The 16279-nt window shown below is 40.7% G+C and overlaps 1 protein-coding gene across 1 annotated transcript in view; it reads right to left on the reverse strand.

The window, feature by feature from the left end:
• The window catches only part of SLC7A2 (solute carrier family 7 member 2), a 70498-nt gene that overhangs the window by 41909 nt on the left and 12310 nt on the right, over positions 1-16279 (reverse strand). The gene's annotated exons all lie outside the window — the stretch shown is intronic.

The raw sequence follows: 16279 nt of genomic DNA on the forward strand, positions 1-16279 counted from the left end.
CCCCTAGTGGATACTACACTGGGTTTCCTTTTAATGTCTTCAGAGCTCCTGGCCTCTCCCCGCCTCCCGGCTTCCTGCACAGAGGACCTTAGAGGCAAACACCCCTCACTCCCCGTTCACTGCAGTATCCCTTGCGTCTCGGACGGGTGGCCATCCTCCAGGGGCAAATACTTCTCAAGGCTCCTGCTCTCAACTTGTGTAGCTCCCACTGCTAGAAGACCCTTCTTTTACAGAGCCCTCCTGTAACTCCTACCCATTGGCCTAATTCTGCCCTAAGAATAAAGGCAGAAAGTCCTGCCATTCAAATAATTCCAAATGGCTATCATCCCAAGATTCCTCTCCATGCACATAAATACATTCATTCAAAGTACAACACTGATAAACACTAACTTAAAGTACGACACTCCCAGCAAGTCAAAGCATTCCATATGTGGTCAAGCAAGTACAGAGTCTAATTTATTACCTTCTCCATTCTATATACTTCTATCATTCTTTCTGTTTTTTTATTAGTCACCTCAAACCATGGCAACACAGTGCGCAGAGCTCCTCTGGATCTGGCGCCTCGCCATCTCCTCGGGACATCTCCTGCCTCTTCCTCATACCCTTGTGCTACGCGGGGCTTTCCTTTTAATGTCCTCAGAACTCTGAGCCTCTTACTGCGTCCAGGCTTTCTGCATAGTCGCTGCTCCTTTCTGGAAAGTTACTCTTTCTCCTCTTCTCCTGGAGACCTCCCAATCCTCCCTGACACCCTCCCCCAAGCTAAATTAGGTCACGCTATTGCTTGTGCTCACAGCACTCCGTAGTTTTGTTTTTGTTTTTTTTTTTTTGCGGTACGCGGGCCTCTCACTGTTGTGGCCTCTCCCGTTGCGGAGCACAGGATCCTGACGCGCAGGCTCAGCGGCCATGGCTCACAGGCCCAGCCGCTCCGCTGCACGTGGGATCTTCCCAGACCGGGGCACGAACCCGCGTCCCCTGCATCGGCAGGCGGGCTCTCAACAACTGCGCCACCAGGGAAGCCCTTTTTTAAAAAATTTTTATTGGAGTATAGTTGCTTTACAATGCTGTGTTAGTTTCTGCCGTACAGCAAAGTGAATCAGCTATACGTATACATATATCCCCCTCTTTTTTGGATTTCCTTTCCATTTAGGTCACCACAGAGCATTGAGTAGAGTTCCCTGTGCTATACAGTAGGTTCTCATTAGTTATCTATTTTATACATAGTATCAATAGTGTATATATGTCAGTCTCCATCTACCAATTCATCCCACCCCACCCCTTTCCCCCTTGGTATCCATACGTTTGTCTCTATGTCTGTGTCTCTATTTCTGCTTTGTAAATAAGATCGTCTATACCAATTTTTTTCAGATTCCACATACATGCGTTAATATCCGGTATCTGTTTTTCTCTTTCTGACTTACTTAATGTAAGGCCAGACACTATAAAACTCTTAAAGGAAAACATAGGCAGAACACTCTTTGACATAAATTGCAGCAAGATCTGTTTTGACTCACCTCCTAGAGTAATGAGAATAAAAACAAAAATAAATGAATGGGACCTACTTAAACTTAAGAGCTTTTGCGCAGCAAAGGAAAACATAAGCACTCTGTACTTTTACGACACTTTTTCTTTATCACAATCATACTCAGCTACCTGGAGGAACATGTTTTACTCCTTGTTATGGGTTGAACCCATTTAAAAAGAAGAGAGAGAGATGCTGAAGTCCTAAACCCTTATGCCTTATTTGGTGACATTATTTGAAAACAGGGTATTTGCTGGTGTTACCAGATTAAGATTAGATCATTAGGGTGAGTCTTAATCCAATATGACTGGTGTCCTTATAAGAAGAGGAAAATGCTGTGTGAAGACACAGACAGATGGGAAGAATGCCATGTGATGACAGAGGCAGAAATTGGAGTGACGTAGCTGCAAGCCAAGGAACACCTACAATTGAGGACCACCACCAGTAGCCAGAGGGGGAAAGAAGGGATTTTTCCCTCCACACTTCAGAGGAGCGTGGCCCTGCTGCCACCTTGATTCTGGGCTTCTAAGTTTCCAGAGCTGTGCAATGATACATTTTTGTTATTTTAAGCCACCCAGTTTGTGGTACTTTTGTAATGGCAACCCTCGGAAATGAATACACTCTTTTACTCTAAGTTTCTGGAAAGGAAGGTCTATATTTTCTTCATTTGCTGCATTCTCACTGTACTCATAGTGATTAAAATATAGAGAGGAGTGCAGTACACATTTGTTCCGTGAATGAATGACTCATACTTGGTTTCTAGTTAACTAAAACCTTGAGGTCTTTTTTTCTCAAAGACATCAACATAGACTGGTCTTCTTGATTCCATTTTATTTCATTGATTATTTTCAAACCTAAATTCAGAATTTTAAGTTTCATATTATTTGAGATTATGTGTAACATAAATCCATCCATCAGTGTATTAAGCATCTTACCTATCTTTATGTCACTGCAAATTTAACAAGAATGACTTCTACCTTAATCCAAGTAAATGATAAAAATGTGACAGGGCAAAGGACAGAGTACCATGGCATGCCACCAAGAATGTCCCTCCAAGCTGGTATCGACCCATTAATCAACACTCTAAGTATATCGTGCAAACAACTAGAGACCCACATTTCTCTCCTGCTTATCCCAAGGTTATCACAACACATGGTATTAAATGCTTTGCCGAAATGCTAACTGTTATGTTTAAACTTTTGAATTCCACCATTCTGATAACTACGTAACAAAGAGGGTACGCAGTTTGTTAGGCATAACTGTTCTTTATGAACGCACGATGCCTTTTGGGGACTGGTCACTTCTTCTCCAAACCACACCACACAGTCCTAGAATTTTTCTGGTGAACTGTATCCAGCCCCCTGATCTGTGGTTTCCAGGATCTACATTGGCCTCCGTTTTGAAGACAAGGGTTACTGTCTCTTTCTTGCTGCTCCCTTTCTTATACTTCAGGGCACCTCCAAGATGACAGATGGTGCCGCTACACTCATATCTACAAATTATTTTAATATTGCAAGATGTAATTCATCCAGGCCTGAAATTGTGAGATAGTTTAAAGCAGCTGCATTCTCTCTCACCAATTTGGACCTCAGCTTCCCTTTCAATTATGTGTTCTATCCTTCTGGTCAGAGAGCCACCCTTCTCCTAAATACACGAGCAGTTCTGCCTTCCCTCAGTCATCTATTGCTACCACTCTAAGGTCGCCCTTATTTCTCCTTCCTGATTAAATATTTCATAAAGATTCAACTCAAACATTCCTTTGCTCCTTTAAATAGATTCATACTTTATTCTTCCACCTTTGAAGTCTGAGTCCCTCAAATGAATTCCTGTGACAGCCACAATGAACCTTTCTGGTGTGTGCCCTTCTCATTCCTCACTCTGAGCATTCACTATCTGATTAGGATTTTGATTATACAATCATCCATAGGTATCTGCGGGGGATTGGTTCCAGGACCAGCCGTGATTACCCAAATCCACTGATGCGCAAGCCCCATAATCAGCCCCACGTATTCACAGGTTCCCTATTTGCGGGTTCCGCATCCGCAGACACAGAGGGCCAGCTCTACTTGTCTTTTCTTCTTTCCAAACATTATTACATACAGTCCATGAAATTATATCTGTATTTTCTCTGAGTATTTAAAAGTCTAACTTTTAAAAATCTAGAGTACGTAGACTGAGTCTGCCAGATGGCCGTTAGGGAACATTCTAAGGTTTAAACAAATAATTTCCTTGTCACCAAGAGACAAACATTTTGTGAATATCTCCAAAAAGTAGAGCTTGTGCAAATTCTGTGAACCGCCTAAGCTACTACTTGGCCTCCCTATTTCGTTTATCTTTGGTCAACAAAGACCAAGTTTGTTTAAGAATCTTTCACAGGAAGGTTTCAACGAATCCCGCTTGCGGGAAGGTCGTTGTTTGCAAGCAGCAAAACAACGTTTCGTCATCTACGGCCCTCACACCATCCAGTTGCTTAATGTACTCTGAGCACAACCTCACAGGCACCCAGCCACGAACAGAGGTGTAGAAGGCAGGGTTCTACCGTGGTCATTTGAAGGTAAGCAGCTCACTGTCGAGTTAAAACTCTGGCAAACAAACCCTCCTGGATTATCACTTGTGTCTCCCTCAGGACTTGCCTGCAGTTCTCCAAACCCGTATCTGTGTAGTGTCCTGTTTCTAGGACAGCTTTCTGGGAGTGTAAAGATAATTTATTGAGGAATCAGAAGAAAATGCAACAAATACTAACAATTACAACTATGATTTTTGGCCACTTTCTTGCTTCATATTCCAGCGCTTACTTACTTGGTTTTTGAAAAGACTTCTAAATACTTCCTTTTTCTTCAAATAGAGAAATACTTATAAGCAAAATGTTATCTCTAATGGGGCAGACTAAGGGTCCAGCACATTTAGGACACCCAGTGAAGGATATTATTCAACTTGAAAAGTCAAGGCAAACTCCTCTGGTGGGCTGAAAGGATAATAACACAACTGTAGCCAAAATATGGGGAAAATACATAGAAACATGGTTCCACGCTGCATTACAACTTTATCTAGGTGCAGGGATAGAGTCTAGTTCTGAGTCATCTTTGACTCTTGCCCCAGTCAATAATTTTTGGTAATTTCTCCACTTCCAAAAGTTAAAGTGCTATCACTGTGCACAGCCGAGGAGGCACAGGGCAACTAACCATGTGTGCTAAGAACTTGTTTCTAGTGGCATATCGTGGCTCTGTATTTTTCCCTGCTGCAAACAAACTAGAAAAAAAAAGTCAGGACTAGATGTGAACGTCACAACTATGTACATAAATGCATAAACACTTTAGCCAATTATTGTACTCATTCCTGAAGCAGGGATTGAAGAGAGAAGGGACAGACAAAATGCTTTTCATTTGCCTCTTTTCAATGGCAATAACCACAAAACAACAACTAGGATCCCCCCTTCCAGGCATCAAATAGAAATTTGAGATTATTTTGCCCTCATGTAAAATTAAACACTTTAAAAATTCTAATGAGGTCAAGTGTAATGATAATATTACCATCCACACTCATTTGATCCTATAGCTAAGTGACAAAAGCAGACTCCTAAAAACCACCCAGAGGGAAGACCTTGGGGTTTCAGAGGCAGGTGGACCAGTGTTTACTTCTTAGCCCTCATCTCCTCTCTGGTAAAATGAAGATATTCTCACAAGATGGTTTTGAGGATCAAATGAGATAATGCATGTGAAGGGCCCACTACAGAGCAGGCACTCGGTGGATGGCAGAGGCTGTTGTTAATTTATTATTATAATACAGATGAAGGACCCAAAGACATGTGTTTGACATTCATGTCTCGGAACACCAAAAAGAGTCCGTTTATAAAAGCCACTTACTTTTATTTTAAAATATTTGTAGGTACATAGAAATTAGGATTTAGAATGAAACTGATTGCCAATCCAGTGCTCTAGATTTAAAGGAGAAAACTGAGGCCCAAGGACTTTTTCTGGGCACACAGATAGCTAAGGAGACTGGCTCAGGCTTCCCCATTCCACCCTACCTCTTGGATAGGACAAAGGGAGTTAAAGTAGCCCAGCTCAGTAGCAGTTTTATGCACCTAATCAAACAGTCTCCTAGCTTATTTGTATATATAAATGCAAAACCCACCCTGGTTTTCCAAAGGAAAACCCACCCTGTTTACGTCTTCAGGGTTCTCACAGATTAAATTCAACGTAATATGTGTTCACAATCAAAAATTCCCCAATACATGCAATAAAATAAACCACTACTTTTTTTTGGGGGGGGGGAGTTCAAACAACAGAAATTAATTTTTTCACAATTGTGAGACTAGAATTCCAAGAGCAAAGTGCCAGCAGGCTTAAGCCACTACTTTTAATAGTCAGTGAAAACAACCAACAGATTTAACCCCCCTAAGTCTTCAGATACAAGAAATACCAGACAAGCGTATGGAATAACTATGCAGAAAAAGTTTAAAAAATTAAAAGATTAAATTTTTAAAATGAATCAAAACAAGAGACCACCAAAATAAAAAGGCAGATTTTTGAAAGAACTAAATAAAACTTACATAAATAAAAATATAATGGTAGAAATTAAAAACTCAGCATATGAGTTAAACAGCATATTAGAGAGAGAAAGAATTAGCAAGAGAGAATTCATGAACTAAAATGCAAGGCAATAATTACATGTAAGTTGTAGATCATAAATTCTAAGTTTTTTGTATTATTAGGGAAGAGATCTGGGAGACATTTTAAAAGTATGCATGGTAAAATTTCATATGGTCTTCACTAAAAGAACAGAAATAGAGTGCATATCATCTAAATAAGTAGAGGAAATAAACGGAATAACAAATAAAAATCCCCCAAATGCAAGAAATAATAAAAAATATAAAACATAAATTAAGATGATAGAAACATGTCTAAAAGATCAAGAATTTATAGTAAATATGATTGACTAACTTTACAGTTAAAAGTCAAAGAGTATCAGATTGGATTTTTAAAATTCCAGTAATATGTGTTATCACAGAGATACATCAAATCAAAAGAACCTGGAAGTGTTGAAAGTAGACAGAGAAAGAACAACCATGCAAGTGCCAATAATAAACAGAGACAGAAAAAACAAGCAAATAAACACTAGTAAAAAAGAAAGCCAACGTAGTTATATTAACATAAGATACAATAAACATTAAGACTAAAGGCCTTATTAGGGCCATTACACAATGTGAATAGATTCAATTGACGAGGGAGAAATTATTTTGAATTTGTATACACTAATAAAATAGCCTCAAAATACATGAAGCAAAAAGGGAGAGAACTATAGAGAGAAATTGAAAAATGCACACCTTTGGTAGGAGATTTCAACTTACCTCCCTCAATTATTGACGTTAGATATACAAAAAAAATGCTCATTACTACAAATGATTTGAACATCACAATTAATTTGACTTAATTAACATATAAACTGTAATCAGAATCTGTTACGTGTCAGCCACTGTTCTAGGCACCGGAGAAAGAGCCATGAACAAAATACAGTCCTTACCCTAATGGAAAGCACAACTTAGATGGGGAGACAATAAAAAATACAGAAAGAAATGCAGGGCACCCACACACACAGAACACTCCATCTAACGAGCAGAGAACCCACACTCTTTTCAAGTCCATAAGAAACATATATAAAAACGGATATAACTCAGACCCTAAAGTAAATCTCAACAAATTTCAAAGAAAACCAAATCATCCAAGTCTGACCACAATGCAGATTGGTCAGTTAAATCAATCACAAAGCCATTTCAAAACCAAAGCTTAGGAAATGTAACAGTATGCTGAAGAAGTTTAGAATAAAACTTTATAGCTTTCATAGAACTACAGGTTTAGAAAAATCTTGCAACTATCAAATGTCCCATTTTATGCAAAAGAACTACATATAAGCTACTCTAGTATAATTGGACTGAATTTTAAAATGTCTTCATCCCAGAACTTATCAGTTCCTTCTAGGTTTTATTCTGTTTTTATAACACTCTTCACCATTAAAAAAAAAAAAAAGAAAAACTATCCTATGTTGAAATTTTAAATCTCTTTTGCCTGTCTTCATTTCTACTTCTACTACCACAAAGTCCCTGTATTCATTATGATTTAGGTTCAGCTGGCACTGACAGAAAACCCCAGATAACAATGGTTTGGACCGGAAGCTCATTTCACTGTTGTGTATAGTAGGTCTACAGGCTGACTGCCTGGGCCCCACTGGATCAAGGGCACAAGCTGCTTCTAGCTTGTTCCCCTGGCATCCTTGCTATACAGCATTCACCTCATGGTCTAAAGGCGATCATCAAACTCCAGCCGCCACATCTGCCTTCTAGTCAGTGAGAAGTAGGAAGTGGGAAGTGTCCCAGTCAGCTTGGGCTGCATACCAAAAATACCATAGACTGGATGGCTTACACAACAAACATTTCTTTCTCACAGTCTGGAGGCTGGGAGGTCTAAGATCAAGGTGCCTGCAGATTCGGTGTCTGGTGAGGGATTCCAGCCTTCTGGTTCATCCATGGCCATCTTCTTGCCCTCACATGGCAGAAGGGACAAGGGAGCTCTCTGGAAACTCTTCTATAAGGGCATTAATCCCATTCATAAAGGTTCCATCTGCATGACCTCATCACCTTCCAAAGGCCCACTTCCTAATACCATCACCTTGGGGGTTAGGTTCTCAACATATGAATTTTGCTGGGGGGCACAAACACTCTGTCCATAGCAGAAGGGGTGAAGAGAGAACCCTTTTTTAAAGGATACTTCCTAGAAGTCACAGAGGTCACTTTTCCTTACTTGATATTAGCTAGAATTAGTCCAACACCACAGAATGCTTCAAGAGAAGCTGAGAACATAGTCTTTATTTCAGGTGTTCATGTATGGGTCCATGTATGGGAAGCAGATGTTGAGGACAAACATCTGAGAAAATGTGATAAGATATAGGAAGAATCCTGCCCAGTCCTCTCGGCCAGCTACCAGGGGGGTCAAATGAGTGCACAGTACACTTGGGTCCCAGGCCACGTGCTCAGCCCTGCTTCTCTGTGGCCAGTAAGGTTTTTAGTCTCTTAGGCCCCAAGTGTATCCTGGATCATTTTCCTCCCCTTGCCTAAGAGGTTGTGTTGCTGCAGCCATGAGAGTCTTTAAGGCACAGTCTCAATGATATTCTGAGGCTTCAGTTAGAAGAAATTCCAAATACAGTTTCCTAAGCATGGCCACTGGGTCCTATCTCCCTAAAGAAGTTGCCTGACAGAAAATTTTAAAGTGGGAAATGAAAGCATTAAGAAACTTGCCCTCACGTTCGGGTTTGATTTCTCCCTTTCACAACTGGCTACATGCTAGCAGTGCATCATTCCGGGCAGGGACACAAGTAAAAAGCTAGGCTTTCTTCAAGGCTTCTCCTCAAGTGCTCCTCCTTAGCGCCCTGTGCTAATGAGAGACATGCTGCCAGAAAGACAAAGAAAGGCCACTTCTTCCTACCGGCACCACCTCTGGGCTGGGTGTTGCCATGGCTGTCTTCACAGCGAGCAAGGTCTGACCCAGGATTCCAGAAACACTGGATGGATGGCAATTCCGTGTGGGTCAGACAGCAGAATTCCCTCGGTGTGAGTCCTTAACCAAGAAGGTTACCCAAACGAACAGGATGGAAACAATGTGCCTAGAATTAAACATCAAGAAACTATCGGCATCCTGCCAAATTAATCTGATATAAATTATTCCAGTCCTACACTATCCCTTTCCCATCAATCACAAAGAACAAACACAGGCCATTTACAAGCTCTTTTGTGTGTGGGAAAAACACAAAGCATGCCAAATGTTGCCTAAATTCTAAGGGGATTTCTCTGCACTTTTTCTGAAGTATAAACATATCTTTGACCTCCCTCTATCAAAATATACAATTTCATCTTTGGAATATATTTTTCCTAGAAGGCAAGTACTGTAAAAGCTCAAAGAGTACAAAAAAGATGAATAGGGGAAAAAATGTAGTCACCTGGCCTATATTAGCCTAATCAATAATGTCAACAAACCAGCGAGAGTAAATATCATTATGGTACTATGTGTTTTCTTTCAAAATCAAACTGTATCTGAAAAACGCCAAGCCTGAAATAGGTTTACAGAAGATCATTTCAGTAACATGCATTTTGGCTCAAGGTTAAAAATGTAAGTAACCTTAAGGCAGGTAACAGAATTGATTTGCTTTTAAGATACAAATGGCAGTTCTATGGTCACAAATCAATAATGGAGTATAAAATAAACTAACATCCTACTCTACTAAAAAATATATTCTTTTTTTTTGAAGACTTGGAATTTGCAAATATGAAAACACTAACACTGCTGCCCATGGGGACTTCATTGTTTGTGTGTGTGTGTGTGTGTGCGGGGGCAGGGGAACTTCTAATATGCCCAGTTACCTGGGTTAAAACTTCCTGTGAACACCCTTTTTATTGCTGTAACCTCAGTTCATCCATGGTCCTCACTTCACAGGAGCTCAGTTATTCCTTGTGGCAATTCAGACTCCTCACTGCCAACCGAATGACACACTCATTACCTCATTATCCAAAGTCTGAACTGAGCCAATCTGTGCCTCCGGCCTTCTCTTCCTTAGGATTAAATCAGTCAATGCAAGTAAAGTGCTTAAAACAATGCCTGGCACATAGTAGGTACTCCACAAACATTAGCTATTACTATTATTCCTCTTCTCTTCCCCTTCTCTTCCCCTCCCTCCAATTCCCCTACATTCCACCTTACTTTGGTCAAAGAGAAGCATATGCTCTTTTGCCAACAGGTCCCATACTTTTCAGGGTCCTTTGCTCACACTGTTTCCCCATCAAGAATGTCTTTTAAACCTCAACCTCTATTTGTAGATACCTCTTTACTCCTTTTTCAAGATCCTTTTCAAATCCCACCTTCTCCATGAAACTTCCGCATGATCCCTCAAACAGAACCCACATCTCCAGACAGCATTCATCACCTGTGCCCTGGACTGGAGCATCACATATATCTGCCTTATCACCCCGTCCCCAGTACAGATCTATTTGATAAGCTGCAAGGCAGAAACTTTGTTCTATGTGTCATCATATAACCCCTTTGGAAATAACCACACACCCTTGAACTGAAAAAGACGCTAAAATATGTTTAATTTTTTGAGGTGAAAGTAATTTTTGTGTTGAAAAAGTACTGGCCTTTTTACTTAAAGAACTAAAGGATGTATGTGTGTGTGTGTGTGTGTGTGTGTGTGTGTGTATTATCTATTAGAGCCAAATATACATTCTCATAAATCCCTAAGCTTGATATGACTCGGCTTTGAAATATATTTTGATGGAATGTATGCCACAAGAAGAAACTTTCTACTACTGATGATTCTTTGCTAAAACACATTTACTATTTTTTACACAAAATGTGTTTAACATTTGAAACATATTTATCATAGTCTCAGAATATCCCAAATTCTAAAATCAGTGCCAAATAGCATTCAAAACTAAATATACTACAGCTTTAATATATGTGTTTCACTAGAATAATCATTAATAATTCCTTCTTATAGAAAACTCTTCTTTTCCCCTATTCACTGTTGGAGAATAAGATGTTTCAATCTATCAAATGCTCTGCTGGTAGACAGTGACGATGGATCCATTACCAAGGTTCATAGAAGAAGCAGGGTGCTCTTCCTGGATCAGTCTAGAAGGCCTTATAGAGAAGAGGGAGAAGAGAATATTTTAAGCAATCAGAAAGAGTCAGCTTGGCAAAGTAAGTGTGAACGCTGGTTTTAGGAACCTGGCCACCCCTATTCAGAAGACCTGAGAAACTCACATCTTCTTTATATAAGTGACGTTTGAATGAATGAAGGGGACAAGATGGAGCTGCAGAGGGAAAAGTAAGAGAAACAGGGTGAAGGGTATGGAGCAGAGACAAGAAATCCACAAGGCAATCGGAAACAAGCACTTGCATACAAGGCGGTGTCAGAGGCAAAAGAAGAGCCCATAACTCCACATCCTCCATGGAGGCTGGCCTGGGGGCACAGAGCTGGAGGAGACAGGCAACTTGGAATTATCCAGGGAAGGAAAAACGCAGCATTATAAAAAAGAAGAGCGAGACTTTCTTAAAGATATTGCTTTAAGATATTGCTTAAAGACAATTCGACCATCAATTTAAAACTTAAGAAGAGTTCTGGGAATTCCTGAAATGAGATATGTTCATAAAATATACACAAACTGACACCACTAAGACTTTTTCTTTTGCTGCTACTACTGAGAGCTAACGTTTATCAAAACACCCTAGGTTTTAGGAGGTAGGCTAAGTGCATTACATACGTTAACCCAACTAAATTACCCAACAACCCAATTAGGTACGTACTATCCCTATCCCTAGCCTACACATGAGAAAACCAAAGCTTAGAGAGGTGAAGTATTAGCTAGTATGTATCAAAGTCAGGACACACAAGTCTGACTCACCACAGTAAGATATGATACTGGCATTGACCCTGTGGAAGCAATGGAGTGAAGTCTCACAATGTTTCTATTTGGTTACAGTCACTGAAGGTTTTTACTGGTTTGTGCCACCTAAAGCATGAAGTGTATCTTTCAGAGGTCAGCGTTCCCATGATGAACCTGGACCAAGGGGACAGCGCTTGGACGAGCGAAGCGCTCACCACCGCGTCCTGCAAGCGAAGCACAGGCACTCCTTTGCCAATAAACAGTCCGGTTATGAAGTACAGATTCTAAACTGAGATGAAATACTATCCAGAGCATGCCTTAAGGAAAGAAACTTGTCGCCACAGCTTGGTTCAAAGCCAATGTTAGCTAACAATTACGTCATGTAGCTCAAGATAGCTTGCTGAAGAGAAACTCAGAACCAACGGAGCTGCAGGGTACTGTTCCTTTAGTTTTGGATATGGTGGGGGGGAAAAGGAAAGAAAGAAAAAAGTTATAAATACTTGAGACTATCCTCTGGGGAGAAAAAAACTGAAAGGATTCCATTCATAAGCAAGGCCACTTACCACAGGCTTAGGGATATGAAAATAAAAAGTAATCACTGGGGTCATTCACTGCTCTTGTATTATGTTCTGGGCACTTGATATACATTATTTACTCCTCACACACCTCAGCGGAAATGTTGTCCAATCCTCAGCTGACAAAACTGAGGCTCAGAGATGTTAGGGAACTTGCTCAAAATCACAGACCTAGATTTGAACCCAAGGTCTCTGTAGCTTCAAAGTCCATGCCCTTTCCTCTATGCCACATAACCATTTCAGCACAAAGAAATGCAGAATTCTAGCTGTTCCCAGGCTCCTGGCAGCCCATCTAAGACCCAGCTGATGATGAAAGGCATCACCCAGATACCAAAAATATATTCGGCAGACTTTGGAATTTTAAAACCTCATCTCCAACAGAGTCTAACCTTCCAAACTCATGAACCACTATTACCTTAAGATTGAAAGTATAATAGTTATTAAAATATAAGCAATGGAGGGACTTCCCTGGTGGCGCAGTGGTTGAGAGTCCGCCTGCCGATGCAGGGGACACGGGTTCGTGCCCCAGTCCGGGAAGATCCCACATGCCGCGGAGCGGCTGGGCCCGTGAGCCATGGCCACTGTGCCTGCATGTCTGGAGCCTGTGCTCTGCAACGGGAGAGGCCACAGCAGTGAGAGGCCCGCATATCGCAAAAAAAAAAAAATATATATATATATATAGGCAATGGGGAAAAATTTTTAAGGACCAATTAATTAACTAGATAAGTATCATAACTGATGTCTGTATTAAAAATTCTAACATATATTAAAACTCATTTCTTCTAGCTACAAAAATTTCAAAGAATTTCATAAAAGAAGGCTTCCTGCAATAAAAAACTGAAGACTTTTACTACTTTTACAAAAACATATACCATTTTCTGAAACACTGTATTCATTTTACAATTTATCTAGTTCATTCCTTATCCATCTCTTGGGTTCTCAAATATCTCGTATTCTTAGTCCTCCCCATATGTCTGAATTCAGAACATACCCCAGAACAAATAAAGTCTTGGGCCCAGCAAATCACATCTTACATGCTTTCATTTTGCTTAGATTTTATTTCAAATGGCTTCTGATAATATCAGAGACCTTTCTCTTCTATTACCAAAAGTTTTTCTGTGGCCTCATTTTGTGCCCGGAAATAAATTGGTATAATTCAATAGAAGTCAGCATTACTCTCTCAATCCACAGAAGGAATCTGTTTGAAGGGATGAAAAGGGGGAAATGAGCAGAGATATTATATTTTTTAATACATTATTTTAAGTTTTCATATAGAATTCCCATCTTAACTTTTTTTTTTTTGGTTGTACCAGGTCTTAGTTGTGGCAGGCGGGCTCCTTAGTTGTGGCATGGGAACTCTTAGTCGTGGCATGCATGTGGGATCTAGTTCCCTGACCAGGGATAGAACCCGGGCCCCCTGCACTGGGAGCGCAGAGTTTTATCCACTGTGCCATCAGGGAAGTCCCCCATCTTAACTTCTTAAGAGCACAGAACCCGCTACTCCAATTCTTCAGTCCCCTGTTTCAAACTCCTCTTGGGTGTTGCTGTGGGGGAAGGGGTCTGAGCCCTGTTGGAAACCCTCCAAATGTAAGCTTCATGAGGGCAAGAACTTAGTTTGACTGCTTTGTTTACTGGTATATCCCAAATACCTAGAGAATGTCTGGCACGTAGCGGCCACTCAAATATCTCCTGCATGGATGGATGCTTGGCTGTAGCTGCCGTCTTTTTCTTAAATGCTGACCAAGTATGTCCAGTAAAGAGTGACCAGGGTAGGGTGAGGGGTCTGGAAGCCACGTCATGACTTGAAGGCAATTAAAGACAATGCAGGTGTTCAGGTACGATAAGCAGGGAGGCAGCTGGGCCCCAGAGAGGGAACCCTGCTCTGAGTCTAGCCAATTAGCTCTGAGAGTTACCGGCCATGTGTCTGGGCAAGTCACTGGACTCTCAGTCTTCCCATCTTGGAAAGAGATGTTACAGAAGTGATATAAGGGTTAAGTGAACAAGAAATGTGCTGGGCAAAGAGCTTTAGAAAGATAAGTTGCTCATATTTCTACATTTTGCTTCTTTTCACTCTTGGGATGGGGGAAAGCCTTAGCGAAGAGATGATAGCTTTCTTTAAATATGTGAATGGCAATGTGTAAGAAGACAATGACTCCATATTATACTAGAAGATAAAACTACAAAAAAAGGATATAATATAAAAAAGAGTAAGACACTGACCCAGTACAATGCATCACACCCTAATAAAGAGTGTTCCTGTCCATTAGAAGCTGCCTTCCAAGAAAGGTGTCAGATTTCTGTCATTTTAAAGAGAGGACAGGTGATTCAGAATGATTCAGAAATGTGAGGAACCAGGTCTAGTTAAAAGGGTATTAGCGGGCTTCCCTGGTGGCGTAGTGGTTGAGAGTCCGCCTGCTGAGGCAAAGGACGCGGGTTCGTGCCCCGGTCCGGGAGGATCCTGCGTGCCGCGGAGCGGCTGGGCGCGTGAGCTGTGGCCGCTGGGCCTGCGCGTCCGGAGCCTGTGCTCCGCAACAGAAGAGGCCGCAACAGTGAGAGGCCCGCGTACCGCAAAAAAAAAAAAAAAAAAAAAAAGGATTATTAGCTAAATTATCTGCCAGCTCAGATTCTATGATTTAATGATACAACTTCTTTTTTGTGGCTGATAAACTAAGTTTGTCATGATTCTCTGCAGATATAAACCAATAGTCAGAGAACAGGTAGTTCGTTTACACCAAAGTCCATATTGCCAAAAACCTCCCACCCCACTCAACATCCTCATCTTCCCAAAAAAGTGATAATCACGTAAGTTCACGGTGACTAGAAAATTTTAAAAACCCACAAGGTATTACACCATTACATATCCCCTATTCAGATCAAATAGATATTGATTTGGTAAACCTTTCTCAAGTTTAAAGGTTCACCTTATGCAACAAGCCTACTTTAGTATTCGCAACTGTAATTCCTCTGTCTCTCCCCTTCCCCATGTACCCCTGTATGGAATATTTAACTCTGAGTAGCGGGTAATAAAAACCTCTACCAATGTACCTACCTATCACACATAAAACAATCTTCTACAAGACCAGAAAAGCAAAGCTCTATCATTCACCCACACAGCCTAGAAAATCACAATATTAAATGCTGGGAATATTCAGATCACACACAAACAGGAGATTTTACCTTTCTCATTTCAGCAAAACTTATTAGTCTCCACTGCCTTTATCCTCACTACTGAATGCTTCCAAGACCTAAGGAAGTTGTGATTCATAATTTGAAAAAGTAGAATCTGTTTGGAGATGAGGCTTTAGTTGACCATTTTTACAAGAGAACATTTTTGGCTGAATGAAAGGATAATGAAGCTAGCCTACGAGACAAATACAAGCTCTAAGAAGCAGGGAGAGGACATTCTGCCAAGATTGAATTTTGCTTCCGCTCAGAATATCCTTAAGAGAATAGGGAAATCGGAAAACCTGAAAATTGATGGGCGTCAACTCCCATCAATAGCTACTATATGGATATTTCCCAACCTCTTTCTTTCTATGTGTCTTTTTAAGAAAGGAAAATAGATTTGGAATTGCTTCATTTGCCAGTGTGTTCTGACATATTTAAAGGGATCTAGGATACAAATATGGGTTTTCTGGGCTGCAGTCTCATTCCACAATGCGACGTTCTCACAATGTCAGGAACTCTGCTTGGTTCTGTGTAAATCTTTTATCAGTCACTCTTCCCAACTCCCAGTGTATGTTTTTGGGACAC

This window comes from Leucopleurus acutus (assembly GCF_964270905.1).
Source record: "Leucopleurus acutus genome assembly, chromosome: 21".
Lineage (NCBI taxonomy): Eukaryota > Metazoa > Chordata > Mammalia > Artiodactyla > Delphinidae > Leucopleurus > Leucopleurus acutus.